Below are 20,442 nucleotides of genomic sequence, written 5' to 3'. Positions count from 1 at the left end.
AGACCATCGCATGCGACGCACTACACCACCGGTATTAATATTATTAACCATTGCTTTGCCCTTCGTTTTTCTTTTCGGTTTTTGGATTATTATAAGAGTTAGGAGCGAAAAATATTTTCCATACTAATGTTTTAATGCTTTTATGAGAACTAAAAATCAAAATTAAATCAATTGGTGTGGGTGATTCACATCAAATTGTGTCAAAATGTGTTGAATAATGTTAATATTCAGAGAGGAAAACGGGGACTACGTTTGTATGGAAAGGCGGTTTCGGGACAGTCGTCCACTTTCGTTTTAATTAGATTCAAATGTAGAACCAAGTGCACAAACAAAATATAATATTTAAGTATTCATTACACCACAAATAACTTTTGTTTGACAACTTGCCGCACTAAATGTAATTTCAGTTACCGTGGATTTACCCACCAGTTATGCAGACTCGACGTATGTTTATGTGTAGGTTTACATTTGGAATATTTATACTTACACAAAGATATGAAACTCAAACTACTGGGCACCAGATTATATGGAAAACTCCAAACGGCTTGGCTAGGAATATTTATTTAAATCAATTTGTTACACTTTTAGTCACTTGATTTTTGATTCAAAAACCCTTTATTTAATTTCTTAAAAAATAGTTTTTTAATTAAGCTAAGCAGTTGTCTTATGATCCTATAGACAAATAGACTCAGCGCCACCACTCAAATAAATTAATGAACTTGATTTAAATATCGCTGTCAGGCATTTGAAAAATTGAAGTGCTGGAGTAGAAAAAGGTATAAATTTAATATTAGGTATTATAAATTAAGTTTTCTTTTTTTTTAATCCATTTTCAATACATTAGTGAGAATATAGTAATAAACGCCTAAAACTGGATTAAAAAAGGTCTATTTACTTTCAAATTAAGTGTTTTATAAGTACTGTTGCTAATTTTTCTAAAGAGGTCTATTATATATACATAGGTACTGTTGCTACTTTGTCCAAAGAGGTCCACTGAATGTACTATATAATCATAATATTATAAAAAAAATATTATCGCATATTAAATACAGTAGGTATTCACAATTTGAAGATCCCATGTACAAACAAAAATAAAGCAACTTATATTTTCAGGCACGTTTCAAAGAGGTGAAACGATTTAACGTAATATCCATTATCTTTCGTGACCAGCGTAATTTTTCACTTCCGCAGCATTTACAGGAACACATTTTAATTACTGGATTAATAAAGCGTAATGCACAAACATACGATACGAATATAACTGCGACCGCACGAGGAACGATAGTTTACAATGAGTGGAAAAATTAAGCGCTTTGACTGGTGACAAATTAACAGTACAGACAGTACACTCAATACAATTCCTGGAGAAAGTGGTGAACTATAACAACTTACCACAGTTTATAATCAAAAATTAAAACAAGCAACTACGTAACTAAATTTATTCATGTAAAACCTGTTTTACACGTTAAGTCTTTGATAAAGTGAAGTAACTAGTTCAACATCTGACGCCTAGGATATTTACAAGTCAATTAGATGCAAGGAGCACTTTAAACTTAGATCTTTATAATGTCATGAGACATTTTTATAATTTAATGTTTACTCCCGTATAGGCTGTTGTATTTATATGCATTTTTCATGTCACTATATGATGATTTTTTTAATAGACCCTAACTAAGCAAACGGCCCGATTCGAAGAATGACTAAGACACGCTTAAGATCTTTAAAAGGTCGATAACTAAACGACATGTCAAAATTGACGTTTATTTCGATTCCGATGTGATCCCAATAAGATCTATCTACGATATATCTAACGTCAAAGTGACATTGGTTGCCCGAATCGAGCTGCTTCTGTCAATTATACGACATACAAACGATATCTAAATGAGAACTTATCTAAACCAGAACTTATCGTTATCGTATCTCATTCTCCGAATCGGGCTGATAGCTTGTACTATGGGTAATAAGCAACCATATATACACCCTTATATAGATAAATACATGGTAAATGTTGTATTCACTTGTGAAAGAACCCTTGAGCTGAACTCCTCAAAATAAATAAACAATACTTAAAGTACCTAGACTTTAAGTATTGTTTATTTATTTTGACCATTCACCAACATAATTGATCAAACAGTGATTATTTCAAGTCGCTTTTCGCACTTATACGTTTATTAATGCTCAACCCAATAAACCTGATAGCAAACTTACCTTCAGTGATATACAATGCAGACGGCTTAAAACTATATAAAGTTTGTCGGAAATAACCTACCTGTTAAAGTATGAGCGCATTACATATCGGAATCGAGACGCTTTTCGATATCACGAATGGTATGAAGTGGACTTTCTGTACCGTTTGGTTTGAGCCAGAAGCTCGTGGGTCAACAAAGATAATTTACCCGCAATAAATTGAGCGAGCAATGAAAACACCTCTTATATATGGACTTGGTGTTATTTGTATTAAAAGAAATGGTAAAACGTCTATGGATTAAATTATGTTAGTAACAAATATCTGTTTGTATCTGTTCCCTTTATTAATATACTTACTAAAAATTGAGTTCGATAAAATTTGGCATGTACAAATCTTATATAGGGATTTTTTCTACCCTCTTCTTAACTGAAAGATTAAATCGTCGCCGTAGAGCGAAAAGTCACCAAATCACAAAATGGCCAAAATTGACTTATATATGTCATCAAAATCGCATTTTTTTTCTCCAAATTTCAGTCTTACTGCGGTAGCAATAGCGATCATAGTTCCAATTTTACAAATTTAAAGAAGTAACTAAAAACTCACTTCGGATTCAATATTATAGTCGAAAAATACCTAATTCCGTTATACATTTTTAAACTTCTTGTAACTTATTTATGAGCGTACCTAAGTCAATTTAGTTATTTTTTCCCTAAGTATTACTAAACTATTTAACCACGAAGAACCTCATTCAAAAAGTCACTTAATTTACTTAGTTACTTTTTAAATACCGGTTATGTCAAAAGTGTGAAAGCGAAAATTTACTAACTCTATTTAGTTATTTTTTTTGTTCATAGTTGTAAGGCAATGTACATCATTTAACCAAAGTGATAATTAATTAAACAGTTTTAATGAGTTTTACCCTACAAACAAATATACAATACAATAACTAATCAAATTTAATTAATTTTACAATAAAGACTGTACTGTACGCCGACGTGATTTGATTAAAATTCGCTCGCAAGTTAGTGACTTTTCGCCCAGTGCCGCAGGCCCCCGCAACCGATACCGACCGCTCGCTGCGCTCTGGCGTACGAGCCGACAGTCATACGTGTAGTTACTATTTTCTGCACGGCACTTCTTGCCGCATAAGTCGCATGTATGTGTATGTTGTGCCTCTAGATATGAGACCACTCCACGAGCGCGACGCCTGTTCCTTTTATGCCTCAAGTTTTCCAGCCACACGTCGTCGTGCTTCTTCACTCCCACGCATAGGTCTCTACGCCACTCGGGTCTTAATGCAGCACGTTCTTCCCAGTCGCCGGTATCGATGCCAAAGCATTCCATGTCACGCTTGTAGGAGTCTCTAAATCTTAACATCGGGCGCCCCACTAGGTCTTTTCGCATTATTTGCTATCTGACCCATTAGCACTTGGCATGGCACCTTTTCTGGATGCATACGGTGTACATGACCGAGCCAACGCAGTCTCTTCTGTTTGAGCATCGCCGTAATGCTGGTGATGCCTGACTTTGCAAGAACTGCTTCATTTGTCATCTTATCCTTCCAGGTCACTCCCAATATTAGTCTCAGGCAACGCATATGAAAAGCGTTTAACTGGCGCTTTTGTTTAGAGTAAGTAGTCCACGTTTCCGAAGCGTATAAAAGGGTACTGAGTACGCACGACTGGTATACGAGGACTTTGGTGGCTATGGTGAGCTTATCATTTCTCCAAACGCGAGTGTGAAGACGTCCAAATGTACACGAGGCTTTGCCTATTCGAGAAGCTATTTCCTTGCCGCTAGAAAGCTTAGATGTTGTTGTGGAACCGAGGTAGCAAAAATGATCAACCACTTGCAAAGCAGAACCATTAAGCAGAAAGCTAGGCTTCCTATCTGTGCCCTGCACCATAAACACTGTTTTCTTGGCATTGACACTCATGGAAATAGCTGGCAAGCCTGGCTAAACTTATCAATTAGCATCTGAAGATCCCCCTCTGAGTCGGCAACAAGTGCAGCGTCATTCATCTGCATACAAAAGTTCTCTGGCAAATAGATCATCACGTCTTGTAGTTGACTTTAAACAGTTGATATTGAAAAGTCGGCCATCCTTTCTGGTATGCAGATGCACTCCGACGTCGCAATCCCTGAATGTCAAATGAAAATCCCTGAATGAAATATATCAAAGAGAGTTGGTGCCAGCACACAGTCCTGCCTTACACCGCGGTTGACGCTGAAGGTTTCCGACGTTTCACCATCGAACACTACCGAAGCACGCATGTTTTCGTGAAAATATTTCACTATGGAAAGTAGAGTAGGCGGACATCCGACCTTACACAACACTTCGTAAAGACCATTTCGACTCACTGTGTCGAATGCCTTGTTCAAATTTACAAAGGCCATGTAAAATGGGACACGATGTTCGCGGCACTTCTCCTGAAGCTGACGAAGAGTGAATATCATGTCGCTTGTCGACCGTCCACCGCGAAATCCGCACTGAGTTTCAGGGTAAATACGCATCGCTAAGGCTTCAAGCTTTTTTAAAACCACCTTTGCAAAAGCTTTACCAGCAATACTCAGTAGGGATATGCCTCTATAATTATTGCAGTCCCCGCGATCTCCTTTTCCTTTGTATAGAGTGACGATGTCTGCATCCCTCATGTCCTGTGGCACCGTGCCCTCGGTCCAACAACGCTGAAGGAGAGCGTACAGGGAGCGAGACACACAACCAAGTCGAATTAGTTCGGCAGGCAAATTATCACGACCAGTACTATATCCTTATCTTTGACCAGTATGAAAAGGAGCTGGAGAGAGTCGATCGATTCAAATATCTAGGTCACATTATCACTAGTGACCTAAAGGACGATAGTGATATTGATAGGGAACGTAGGGCGTTGGCTGTTCGGGGGAATATGCTGGCTCGCAGGTTCGCGCATTGTACAGGGGAAGTTAAGAAAACTTTGTTTAAATCCTTTAGTCAATCGTTTTACACCAGCGGCCTGTGGGTTAGTTATACTCAGAGAGCACGCTGAGTGCTACGAGTCCTCTATAATAACATGTTTAGGGTCCTGATGGGACTTCCTAGATTCTGCAGCGCATCTGGCATGTTTGCCGACGCCCACGTAGAGGATTTCCACGCCATAATGCACAAAAGAATCATGTCCATAAGAAGCAGAATCCAGGGTAGTCCCAACAGCATACTAAGTATGTTAGCGAATAGGCCAGACAGTCTTTTGCAAAGACATTGGATGTCCGCATTAATAAACCCCCATTCTGGGTTTGTTTATTATTAAAATTAAAATTTTGTAGCCGTTTTATGTTTATTTTTAGTGTTTTTCTTTGTACAAGTAGTAAATAACTATAGCTTATAAGATACTCAAATTAACAAATGTGGACCACTTTGTCTGAATAAAGAAATTATTTATTTATTATTAAATATTAAGCAGTATCCAAAAAAATATTATAGTTAGTAGTTTTTAATTAACACGTATTTTCACTTTATCATAGCAGTCATAATTCAACTAACTTCACTTAGTCAAATATAGACGCACTAAAATGTGGGCAAATAATCATTAACTTCGTTCAAAAAATCACTAAGTTATAATTAAGGTGTAATATTTAAGGGCAAAAATTAATTATCGCCTATAGCTCCTAAATCGTTAGTGTGAATAATATAAGTCCATTTTGAGCTCAAAGAATAGCAGTTTCCAATGAATAAACACATATAAAACCACAATTTCATCTTAAGGTAATTTCAGTAAAATAAAAATTAATTATTATTTTTTTAAACCCTCATAACTCAAAATGACTAATGAACGATTTGGTGACTTTTCGTTCTACGGCGACGAAATATAGCTTCGATATCTTCGAAAAAGTAAAGGCAATGATTATACTTGTATAAACTAGTGTTTATGAATTTCGAAACTTCTTTAATATCGTAAGAGTACAAAACATGATTTATCTGGTCATCATCATCATCATCATCATCAGCCTTTTATCGCCCACTGCTGAGCATAGGCCTCTCTTCTAGTACGCCACTTATCCCGGTCCCGAGCCAATCTCATCCAGAAGTGACCCGGGTGATTTATCTGGTATACATGTACAAGTAGGTAAGCTCACTTAAGAGTTTTTTTTTTAGTTTTAGGTACTAAAATAAGGTAATAGGTACTAATATCACTTTTTTTTTGTTTTAAGTCAATTTTAAATATTTTAGTTTTTTGTACTGTTACAATGTTTTTGTTCATTTTTTCTGGCCGTAGGTAATCCATAAGTTTAGGTAATCCAAGACCACTGAGTTTGGATGTTCAACCCTATATATAATTTTAATTTCGCTATTTGATATTTGTTGTCTTATATAAATTAAATTAAATTTTCTTAATAATATATAAAAAAAACCTGGATGAGACTAAATATCTTAGCCAGAGTAAAAACAACGCCCGCTATTTTCACTCAAAACTAAATTGTATCAAAATAATTCATTCAATTCATCTAAAATTGCAAAAGGATTTTAGTAGTTTTCATACCTACTCAGATGTCTGAGTAGGTATGAAAACTAAGCCGGTTAGCCAAATAATAATGTGCAGTCTCAAAGTAGTAGGTATGGCACATACATAATCAGTGTTACAACTATCATTCCGAAATATAATAATAAATGACAAAAAAATATATACCTCGTCCATACAAAATCATCTGTCTATGGTTTAACGCGGTTAATTACATACCTGGATTGTGAGCCCCGGTTCCCGGGTAACTAGTCTCAAAGGCCGGTATAAAAATTACTTCAACATTTTAAAAATTATGTATAGGTACAGAAATTACACTTACGAGTACATTGGTTATGCGAGCATTGTTACACATTGGAAATTACATATCCTTAGCCTTTATTACTAATAGAAAATAAACCAGCAAACCCCGATAGCCGCATAATAGGGAGTTTGAAAGAAATTAGCGCCTTCTGATTAACTTGCAGTAGTCGGCTGCCTTGGTATTGCAATGCAGGTGAATTCCTTTAACTGTTCTAGTTAGCTGGGTACTAAACGGTCAAAAGATAAAAGACTAGTATAGGCTACTTTAAAACTTATTCCCTGCGAAATGCGACTATAAACTGCAGGCGCCTGCTATCAGCACCTGTCAACTACAATCAACCAACTGTACAGGTAGCTGACTTATTTTCTTCCTTAGGCTATCATTTGATAAATTTCCAATCGAGAGAACATGATTCTTTTTTACACGCGTTAACGAGGCCTCATGATACAACATTCTGAAACATTTTTCGAGTTTATTACCCTGTTTAGTTAGTATGATTATCAATCTAACTTGACCTACTTAACATACGTACCTCAGTATGTAATCCTAATCTGTACCTAATATAAACACGTAGATTGTCAGGCCGTCACACAGTAAGATATAAGTACCTAAAGCCTTTAACAGCAAATAAAATTTGGGCGATAGGCCACCATCGAAAAGCTAATACTAACTTTATTTACAGTACATATGGTGCTACTTTACCGCACTAGTGCGAATAGTACATAATAGTACATTACGATACAAGTGCGAAAAATAGGAAATTCGAAACGAGTGGCGATAAATTAAAACACGACCGAAGGGAGTGTTTTAAATCGACACGAGTTGCGAATTGCCTATTCGCACATGTATCGTACAACGTTTTACAGTACATATGGCCCTTTAAATGTTCGACACAGTAACGTAATATACTAATTTTCGCACTAGTGCTATAAAGTAGCACCATATGTACTGTAATGTACTATTTCATAGTAATTTTTAGGTTATATTAGATAGGCCAATATCAAAATGGATGCACAAAAATTAACCACGAAAATGTGGCGAAAGCTGTGATGCAAAAGCCGGGCAAAAATAATTTATTGATAGGTAGTTTCACTTTCATCCGACATGGACCTATTTCGAAATTCACTTTGTGGTCGTTATTTAAAAAGAGACAACTATCCTTAGGGGATTTCTACATACCTACTATGTATAATAATAGTACATTATTGCAGAGGCCGGGAAATGGCAATTCGTGGACGAGTTTCGACAAAGAACACGAATCCACGAATTGCTGTTCCTGCCGAGGCCTATATAGTGCTTTTCTCCAGACATGCGAGCAAATCAGCTAAAATAATCATAATTTAAACATGAACCATCACTCAACTCGAACCTTCACATCAAAATCAATTTCCCTCTTTAATTATTTTTTAAAAGTTAAAGGCACAACTATTCTGCCATTCAGTACCATTCAATATAATTGTGCAATATAAGCTGTATTTGCACGCATGAGATCCTTCAAAAAATATAAAAGTTATATATTAGTCTTTGATTTTATTAAGCAGTATTCACACGATCATACGTTACACTTTGGTCTTACACGACTCTATCCTATAGCTTGAAATGATGCTGACCGGGTCATGTAGACGCGGCCCGAAGCTATATTAATTGGCTGTGTGCGTTTTTCTTCGTGGATACATGTTTTTAAAAAGTAAACAACAATACAATAATAACTTTCCCGTCCGCTAAAACACGACAATAATGGTCTGAATTTTTTTAATTTGTGTTTGACCATAACGAAGAACTTCCCGTACTATTTTTGCTACAATAAGGTGAACATTTCCGAGTATATTGGAGAAAAGAATATTAACGTCAATAAAACTAACCGACGTCTGTGTGTTTGCTTTTGGCTCCAATTTATTTTACATGTGTATATTTATTATACATGTAATATGTGGTAATGTATACCTTTTAACCACTTTCCTTAAATTTAATAATAGGTGAAAAAAATGTTACTAAATATCAGTTTCGGAAATTTTTATATCTTAGGTATACCTCCTAAGTGTCCTTTTGACTTGTCAAAGCTGAAAAGTATGATAAAATTAATTAAGAATTGTTAATTTCTACGTGTATATTGATTACTATATTTTTTTTATTCAGAGCTTATTGACATCTCAGCGAGAACTGATTAAAATGCAAGGCAAAGGCATACAAATAGCATGGCTACATCAAAAACTTGAAAGACCAACCGTTTGACCTGTAATGACAATATCAAATACCAACGCGAGATGGCACGAATATTACTATCAACTAATTAATGAAACGTATCTATTTCCCCCAGACGCAGATGAGGGTCAATATGTGAAATCAGCCCAGGAGCAGTAAAACAGCAGTCAGATGGATGACCAATTACAAAGCAACTAGGCCTGATGAAATCTCTGCAGAACTGTGGAAACGGTAGGAGAAAAATGTATAACATTTCTAACACTACTTTTAATACAACTCTGTGTGATAGACTAAGTACCTAACGAGGAAGAGTTATTTGATCCCATTTTTCAAAATAAAGGGGACATCAGACTGTGTGACTACCGCGCCATTAAAATCATGTCACACACGCACAAAATATGGGGACAGAGGCATCAATAAAGCAATGAATACATCTGTCCTAAAATTAGTGTGAGTTCGTAACAGGGAAATCAACTACAGACGCGCTGCATAGTTTAAGATTTTTTTGGAAAAGCGCAAAGAAATACATGCACTTGGCCTTTATAGACTTTGAAAAGGCATTCGATCGAGTACCTCGATAGTTTGGAAGTCTTTGTGTTCACAATACGTACCGGAATATTATGTCAACATCATCGCTAGCATGTATCAAAACGACTGACTGTACTAAGGTAAAGAACCCAGCAGGAATAAGTGAAGAATTCATACAAAAAGATAGGTGTACATGTACACCAAGGGTCAGCTCGGAGTCCACAGAAGTATACAAAAGGAGCTGCCTTGGGACTTACTTTACGCTGACGATATTGCTCTCATCAGAGGTAGCCCTGAAGACCCAGACTGCTGGATTAAAGATCAGCCGATAAAAGATGGAGTATATGCGGTGTTGTTACTCAGTTACCAACCAGCATCATACTGTAAAAATACAGAATAATCAGCTACAGGTGGTTGATAGATTCAAATATTTAAGCTCTGTTATCACCAACCACGATACGATCAACGCAAATGGGGCCTACCGCATCAACACCGGTTGAATGAAGTAGCGAGTACACTCGGGTGGGCTTTACAACAGTAGAAAGGTAAATAAAACTGGAGTCCACCCTGTCCTAATTTATCGTGCCAAATGCTGACCCATGAAAAAGGTTGATACAGAGATACATACGACTAAAATGCGGATGCTTAGATAGGCTGGATTCACCCTGCTCGACGGGGTCCGGACCGAGTATTAATATTCTTGGAAGTTTTAAGATTAGTCCAATATGATTGACATGTAATGAGAAGGCTTGAAAACCACGTGACCTGACAAGTCCTGAACACCTGACAAGGCACACTACCCCCCAACTTGGATATCAGTCATCAACAGTGAACTGAAGAAAACCCAAGTAAATGACTCGACCACCCAGAACCGATATGTCTGGCGAACAAGGACGAGGAGAGCCAACTCCAAATGAAATGGGATTAGGCTAGGCAAAGCTTCTCATTATGATGTTTATTGGGTCGCCGCACATAAATAAATTATGATAGTTTGTAAAATTTTCCACATAAAACGTAACGCTTTTTTCTTTCTGTGATATTTTGGAAACATTCCTAGTGATCTGGTGGTTTCAAATCCAATCTAAAACCTTATTTCCTCACCATTAACGGGTCGCCGACGACTGCATACACATTTCGCTTGTAGTGAATGTCAACACTTCTATAATTAGTACGGTCGCCAAGCCGCTCAGAGGCCAGATTTAATTGACTCAGCTCGGCCTTACCCACAACCGGTATCAATGTGTTCGGACAGTTCTCCTGATCACCGTACATGCGGTAGTAAAGCGGAAAAATGGTGGAGGGGATAGTAATGACGTCACAAAGATGGCGGCCGGACCTATTCTTTTTGGCGGTGTATCTCGAAAACCACTTAACCGATTTTAATCATCGAGGTGTCAAATAATAGCTTATATTATGGAAATTATTTCCTTTTCTACAAACATTTACGTGAAACCTATAGGAAAAAAAATAATCACAAAAAACAGTTTTTTTATAAAATTATTATTTTTTATTTTGTAAAAATCTCCGTAAATATTAGCATTTCGCAAATTTTGTTTAATATAAAACATATTGCTTCATTATCAAGGAATATAATGAGCCTTAAAACATACAGATCGAGTAATAAACAATGAAGCTACACTCATTTATTTGCGCATGGGTAACGATAACTGGCTTTTACCGGTCGAAACTGTGGTGACTGTTACGATACGTATTGAATGGAATTTATAGAGTATCGGTTTTAATTACTGAAATTATAATTAAAATTATAAAAACCAGAAACAATAATGTTACCTTACTTCGACGTTTAGTCTCTTTTTTCGTCTTAATCATAAGTAGGTACATATTTCTTTTTACTTAAAAAATTTATACAGGGTGAACTTTTAACCACCAGTCATACTCTGCGCAGCGACTTTATAGGTCATACTTAACAACTTTTACTATGGGACCAATTCCGAAATCGCGAAAAAAATTTTGACTGTCCCATATAAAGGTGCGACCAACTTTACCAGACCAACACTTTTCCAAACTGAGCTACAGCTGTCCGATGAAGTTAAGTACTTAGGACTAACTCTCGACAATAAACTCAATTGGAACAACCACATCAACAAACGGATAGACAAGGCGGGAGTTGTCTTCTGGCAGTGCAGAAGGATGATTGGTAAGAGGTGGGGACTCAACCCAAAAATTACCCTCTGGCTCTATAAGACGATAATCCGCCCCTTACTCTGTTACGGTGCTCTGGTTTGGTGGCCAAGAACAAACCTAGGCAACGTACGAGACAAACTACAAAGACTTCAAAGGCTCGCATGCGCGGCCACCACTGGCTGCACGAGGTCTACCCCGACTGCAGCCATGGAGGTCATGCTAAACCTTCCACCGCTGCACCTACACATACAGCAAGAGGCCAGTCTCTCAGCGGTAAGGTTGCGAACCCTCAAGATATGGTCTAACATCACAGGAGCTCTTCACACAAAATGCCTGGAAAAGGTGTATGACGAATTTCCAGTGCTTAGGTCAGGCACGGACCGGATTCACAAACAAGCTATCTTCGATAAAAGGTACAAAATACAGTTATATGAGGACGACAATCATGAAGGACTCAATCCCCGGGAGCTGAGAATCTTCACTGATGGGTCCAAAACAGACAGCGGATCGGGCTCTGGAACCTTCTCAGAAGACCTGAACATGTCGATCACCACTCCGCTAGGAGCCCATAACTCGGTATTCCAAGCTGAATGCATGGGCATCATAAACGCGGCGGCTGCCATCACTGCAAGGAAGGTAGTAGGATCCTCCATCCGCATACTCTCCGACAGTAGAGCAGTCTTAATGGCTCTAAATAGCCATATAGTTACATCCAAACTTATACACGAATGCCACGAACGACTAATGGAGGTATGTCATAATAACAAGATCACTTAACTAGTAATTATTTAATTTAAGTTACCTTAACTTTTATAAACACGTATTTATATGTATAATTTTAAAAGAGCTTCATTTAAATATGTATTATCAAAATGTACGCGGTTTACGCACAAAAACTGAATTATTCTCTCTAAATTTAAGATGTTGTAATTATGATGTTATAGTGTTAACGGAGACATGGCTTAACAACTCTGTACTGAGCAGTGAGCTATTTGACGATAGGTATGTTGTCTACAGAAGGGATAGAGAGGAATCCAGCGTTTGCAAGGGTAAGGAGGGAGGGGGTGTGTTGGTTGCTGTTCTGAAAACACTACATTCTAAACGAATGACTCATTGGGAAAGTTAGTTTGAGGACCTATGGATTACCATCGATATTTCAAGTAACTGTACACGTCAAATGGCTCTCTGTGCAGTTTATCTTCCACCTCCCTTGCAAAGAAGTTCACTAAAATACTTTGTAGATCACTGTAATTCGATCATAGAAGAAAAAGAACATCATTTATGTATTATTGGGGACTTTAATTTGGGAAACATTAGCTGGGATCTTATACAAAAAGATGACAGTAATTACATAGTGCCAGGATTTAGCAATATCTTAATCGATTTTATGCACCTAAACAAGTTAAAACAATTCAATTTTATCTCTAATAATATGGGTCGTATTTTAGATTTAGTCATGTCTACAGTAGCGTCATGTAATGTTTCTCAAAATGTGAGTCCTCTGAGCAATATAGACCCTTTCCACCCTTCACTTGAAGTTGTTATAACGTTTGCAAGCGCACCTCGATTGTCGTACAATAATGTTAACACCAGGCCAAACTTTTACAAAGCCAAATATGACCTTATACGTGCAGATCTTAGTAATTGTCTGTGGGATGACTTATTTTCCGGCCTCACCGACGTAAACGATATGCTAAGCGCGTTCTCGGAGGTAGTCAAACAGCTGATTCGAAGACATATACCACTTGCTAAACCGAAAAACAGCCGTTTTCCCCCATGGTTTGATAAGAACTTAAAACGAGCGTTAAACGAGAAAAATAAGATAAGAGTTCGCTATAAAAAATACAAAAATCCTATGGATGCCTTAGAGTTAAAATTGCTTAGCAAGCGATGCGAGTGTCTGGCTACCTCTCGGTACAATGCTTATATAGGTATCTAAGGTGGAAGATGAGCTTACTGCAAATCCTAAATTGTTTTGGTCGCATCTAAAAGCTAAACGAGGTGGGTCAAGTGCTTATCCGGCATCTATGTCTCACGGGGCAATGGCCACCACAGACAGTACCGAAATCTGCGACATGTTTGCATCCTACTTTTCCTCGGTGTACATCACTGATTCTAATGACGTCGGTTTGGAATATAATTCACCGTTACCACAATCCCTTATCAACAATAGCCAGTGCTTTTCATCTGTTGTCATAGACAAAGAAGCTCTGCTTATCAAACTGAAAAGTATGGACTGTAGCAAAGGAGCCGGACCTGACGGTATCCCACCTATCTTCATTGTTTCTTGCGCATCTCAGTTGCTTGAGCCCTTATGGCGAATTTTTAACAAATCACTTTCTTCTGGAGTCTTTCCTACAGCCTGGAAGATCGCTAAGGTTGTCCCCATTCCTAAATCAGGCGACGATAGCATAGTTTCAAATTATAGACCAATATCGATTTTATCGTGTTATGCTAAGGTCTTAGAATCCCTTGTCTACCCTCACATACAAAGACATTTCAAACCTTATTTGACTGACCATCAGCACGGATTTGTGAGTTCTAGATCAACATGTACAAACTTAGTATCCTTTACCGAGCTACTAACAAGTGCTGTGGACTCAGGTAAACAAACAGACGTTATATATACTGACTTCAGTAAAGCTTTTGATAAAGTCTCTCACTCAATACTAATGTACAAATTATCAGCATACGGTGTATCAGGCAATATGTTGCAATGGTTACAGTCTTATTTAACTGAAAGGGTTTTCTATGTAGTGGTGAATGGCTACGAATCGTCTTACCGTAATATAACATCTGGCGTACCTCAAGGCTCGCATTTAGGTCCTATACTTTTCAACTTATTTATCAATGACGTAACTGAATGCTTCCACCACTCTACGGTTTTTATGTATGCAGATGACCTAAAGTTCGCACGCGTTATTAACACAACTGACGATATCACCTTACTTCAAAGCGATATTATAAGACTGAGTAGTTGGTGTAAGCATAACCTAATGCACATTAACATCAAAAAATGCATCCATATGAAATTCACTCGAAAACAAAATGTAACACAGTCGGACTACCATATAGACGGTTGCAACCTAATCGAAGTTGAGAACACTCGCGATCTTGGAGTTCTTTTCGACAACAAATTAACGTTTATTCCCCACATAGAAAATATTGTCAAGAGGGCATCTAAGACTTTGGGCTTTGTCATGAGAAGCACTAAATCATTTAGGCGCAGCGCAACCAAAATATTGCTATACAATAGTCTGACGAGGAGTATTTTGGAATATTGCAGCGTTGTCTGGAGGCCGCATTATGCTACCCACTCATTACGGTTAGAGCGTATTCAAAAAAGGTTCACTCGTCACTTAGCTTTTCAGGCACGTGTTATGGCTAAAAGATCAATATCCTATCAAAGGAAACTGCAATATTTCAAGATGGATTCCCTAGAAGATCGACGGACGCTCCTAGATGCAACTTTTTTGTACAAGTTAGTGAACCACAAAATAGATTGTCCACAACTGCTGACATTGTTGAACTTTCGTGCTCCATCCCGTTTCCCCCGTAATGCTATCACCCCTCTTTACGCCCCGCCTAGAAGATCAGTTTCAGGCACTAACTCTCCAATATGCAGGTTATGTAAAATTGCTAATGGTTGCTGTGACAAGGCGGATATGCACTATGACCCACTAAATAAATTTATAAAATCTGTCCGAAAATATTTTTTTAAACATAAGTAATTAGAATTTAAGTTAAAATTTTGGTACTTCTATAGTTGTTTACTTATATTTGTTTCGCATGCCGTGTTTACCTGTAAGTAATTGTGACACCACTCCTTACATGTATTAGCTTGTACGTTTTGAATGTATCGATGTCAACAATTGTTGGTGAACCTTAAATAAATAAAATAAAAAATAAAATCACCCTACAATGGATCAAGGGACACAGTGGATCCCGAGGTAACGATGCTGCGGACGAGCTTGCCAGGCAAGGATCGAATGCGGGGGCGATTGGTCCGGAACCGATTCTTCCGATACCATTTAGCAAGGTACGCTCAATGCTGCTGGCACGTACAGGGAAACTACACACAGAACACTGGCTGAACCAGACTGGATGCAGACAGGCAAAAGAAGCCATGCCTGGCATCAACGGAAAACTCACAAGGGCGCTCCTGCAACTAGGGAAGGTCCGACTGAGTATGGTAACCAGTGTCATAACAGGTCATGGACTATTTAACAAACATCTTTCCACAACAGGTGTCACAGACAGTCCCCTGTGCCGAGGTTGCATGGAGACAGAAGAAACAGCCTCTCACGTGGTGCTGGAATGCAGAGGAGTGACTCCATACAGGGCTAAACATCTCGGTTCTCCGAGAGACCTCCCCGAGGTCCTACTCAACATCAAAGGTTTGATAGGATTCCTCGAGGAGCTGGGCTGGCAGGACTAGCCCACCCCCAACATATCACGCAAAATAGGCGCAAGTCGTCGAGTTGCGGAAAAATCGCCCGAATACAATACAATACAATACAATACAAGGTGCGACCAGACCGCAGCTTAAAAAACGGTCACGATACGGAATCGCAGTGACGCGTCGTATGCGTACCGTTTTTGACGCATGCTCCCCACACCGCTGTTTAAAAAACGGTGACGGTACGGAATCGCAGTGACGTGCTTCACGCGAATCTTTTTTGTTCGCAAAACAGTTGCGTCTTTTACGTCACCGGTACGGTGTCTGCCATAAGATCTCCGTGTAATATTTTTTGCGATTTTTACGCAGTTCAATTTACGGTGCGTCAGCTTATTTTAAGCAGCGGTGTGGCGAGCATGCGTCATGGACCCGGGTACGTCCTTAAACTACGTCCAAAAGAGAGGTATGGGCATTGTGAATGTCATCTCGCTTTGTGTGATAGGGCACAGCCAGTGGTTGTCATTCCAGATCCAAATTTTCTTGCGTGATTCGGCATTGGTCCCATAATAAAAGTTGTTCAGTATGACCTGTAAAGTCACTGCGCAGAGTATGGCTGGTGGTTAAAATTTCATCTTATACCTATATTCGACACAAGTAGTAAGTACTTACAGACCAACTATGATACACATTTTTCCTGTATAGTGATACATAGTGAATAAATTAATACCCGATTTAAAAAATAAAACAAAAATAACAAATAGCATGTTATTTAATTCAGTAATCACTAATCAGTCTTAAACAATGAACATCATACTTTTAGATTAGACAACAAAATGTATATTTATACTGTGTTTCGACTTGAAAGATTTTACTGCTTTAAAACATAAGACAAACCTACCAACCAAATGTATAAAAAAAAATGTTTTTTGTGATTATTATTTTCCTATTGGTTACACGTAAATGTTTGTAAAAAGGAAATAATCTCCATAATATAAGCTATTAGTTGACACCTCGATGAATACAATCGGTTAAGTGGTTTTCGAGATACACCGCCAAAAAGAATAGGTCCGGACGCCATCTTTGTGACGTCATTACTATCCCCTCCCACCATTTTTCCGCTTTACTACCGCATGTACGGTGATCAGGAGAAACGCCCGAACACTGATACCGGTTGTGGGTAAGGCCGAGCTGAGTCAATTAAATCTGGCCTCGGAGCGGCTTCGGGACTACTAATAGTAAAAGTTGTTCAGTATGACCTATAAAGTCGCTGCGCAGAGTATGACTGGTGGTTAAAAGTTCACCCTGTATAAAATTTTTAAGTAAAAAGAAATATGTACCTACCTATGAATAAGACGAAAAAAGAGACTAAACGTCGAAGTAAGGTAACATTATTGTGTCTGGTTTTTATAATTTTAATTATAATTTCAGTAATTAAAACCGATACTCTATAAATTCCATTCAATACGTATCGTAACAGTCACCACAGTTTCGACCGGTAAAAGCCAGTTATCGTTACCCATGCGCAAATAAATGAGTGTAGCTTCATTGTTTATTACTCGATCTGTATGTTTTAAGGCTCATTATATTCCTTGATAATGAAGCAATATGTTTTATATTAAACAAAATTTGCGAAATGCTAATATTTACGGAGCTTTTTACAAAATAAAAAATAATAATTTTATAAAAAAACTGTTTTTTGTGATTATTTTTTTTCCTATAGGTTTCACGTAAATGTTTGTAGAAAAGGAAATAATCTCCATAATATAAGCTATTATTTGACACCTCGATGATTAAAATCGGTTAAGTGGTTTTCGAGATACACCGCCAAAAAGAATAGGTCCGGCCGCCATCTTTGTGACGTCATTACTATCCCCTCCACCATTTTTCCGCTTTACTACCGCATGTACGGTGATCAGGAGAACTGTCCGAACACATTGATACCGGTTGTGGGTAAGGCCGAGCCGAGTCAATTAAATCGTGTTTCTAGAGGGCTTTTGAGATTTGGCGACCGTACTAAATATTAAACAATAGTGCACTAAGTTTAACGTCACGTGCATTACATTTTAGATTTTATTACGACCGCATTGAGTATAAAATAAGAGGAGCAGAGTTAGGTTGTGTTTGATCCTGATTAGACTTTTAGGGGGCATGGCGACTGCAATGATGGGCGTATAATACCTGTTTGTTACGCCGGGCGAGTGGAGTTCACAAGCAAACTAGTGTATCGCGAACTCGAGATCCGTAACAACTATAGGTCGGAGAACTCACTTATTCTGGTTCAATTCTAAGGTTAGTGTTTTGGAAGCATTTGGAATGACATTGTCTGCTTTACGCGCTAAGTGACGTGATACGCAAACTAAACCGTAATTAGAACGCATTTTCACACTATTGTTTAGCTACGAGTTTAAAGCTCGCACTCTCGCATCTAAATAACATGAAGTTCCATGTGACAATTAGTTTTATTTAATTAGGATTTTTATCATAATTTAGATTAAAAGTTTTTTCTAGCAGACTAAATCGCCAATTATATCCTTCTTTAACTGATACTGATATACGTAAAAACCACACGTTTGGGTAGCTTTATATTCTAAATCTAAATACAAAACGCTTTCTTTAACACTTATGTTTAGTCGCATAGAAAGTATAGCAGGCATGCAGCGTCTATGAATTTACTGAAGATTACGAGTATCAGAAATCTTAATTACGTAAAATTTGTAAAAACTTTCCAGACAAAGCAGAATGAAATATGTATTTAAATTTGTATAGTGTAAAGAGCTAAATTGTTTAAAGTGGTCAAGTAACTCAACGTGTCGTTGCTTTTAGCTAGGGGTATACGTACAGATGTGCCCGTTTTAGGGTGGAATTTTTAGTGATTGAGAATAATAATAATCGGACAGACAGACGGATATGACGAATCTATAAGGGTTCCGTTTTTTGCCATTTGGCTACGGAACCCTAAAAAGCGTCATATTCATGTTACATTACCCAAGAAAGTATTTAAAAACTGGTTTCCAATTTTAGAACATTTTTGCCAAAAATGTTATCATAACACCTACATGATCAAAGAAACAATCCACAAAACTCCCGGAAACAAAACGGAACTAATAGCAGAGGGCCATAACTCATAAATACCTTTGTGTTCATACGCTCATCGGGCAGCGGGCGGCATGGGCAGTCGCAGCGAGCGTGAGACTTCACACAAACGATGAGTTATTGCGTGTCATCAATTACCCGACAGACACGATGCTCGGGACGTGATTTAGGGACGCTGGAAGTGACCTGAAAGAAAGAACATTCATAAACAAATACATACACAAATTTAAAAAATGCCATTTGAACACGTGCTACTTTGAAACCAGTGGATGTGAGCTATGAGGGTGTGAGGGGGAAACTACATCTGATATTCACCACCACGTCAGCGAAAAAATCTCTCATGAGGAAGCCCAATGAGGACAGTTTATTTTTATTGTTAGAAGGTTGAATAGCTTTCATAAAAACTAATTCCTATGCCTGTTCTTGAAGCAGGCAAAGCGGGTCCGAACTCTTTCAGGATGCCAAGTTATTATGCTTAACTACGACGAAGTTGAATGTTTAGATGTTTGGGACTGATTTGTGTTATGCTCAGCTAGTATTTTAATTTATTTTTCAAATTTAAGTATATGAATGAAACAACACTAGCCAAATCTAGCATTTCTTATTCCATATTAGTATATTCTAAAGCCTTGTTTACATCGTCCTGTTTCACATTCAGCTAAAGATATAATCGCGATCGCTTATCGAGGACGAGCTAAGCGAGGATCAAACGGACCATAATGAATGCGCTCTCTTATTACGCATGTTTGTTACGAGTCTCCAACTCAATTTGAACTGGTACATAGTACAACTAGAATCACCAGCGCTTGCGTCATCATTTGGAATATTAACATGCAATAGCGCTAACACCGTCCGTTGTTTATGCTACTATTGTTGACCGCTTGTTAACCACGATTTATAAGAGAGGAAGATTTTCATTAAAGTATAGCGTGCTGTAATTGCGGGAAAACACAAGTAAATAGGTACAAGGAATATTCTATCGTACCAGAAATATACGAGAAATACAATAATGGTTGATAACATAATTATCAATTTCGAACAGGTTTTGAGTATATTTTGTATATGCAGATGTTATCCTGTAGGGCTA

This window comes from Cydia pomonella, chromosome 13 (genome assembly GCF_033807575.1).
Source record: "Cydia pomonella isolate Wapato2018A chromosome 13, ilCydPomo1, whole genome shotgun sequence".
In the NCBI taxonomy this organism is placed as follows: Eukaryota; Metazoa; Arthropoda; class Insecta; order Lepidoptera; family Tortricidae; genus Cydia; species Cydia pomonella.
This window is presented reverse-complemented; position numbering follows the sequence as displayed.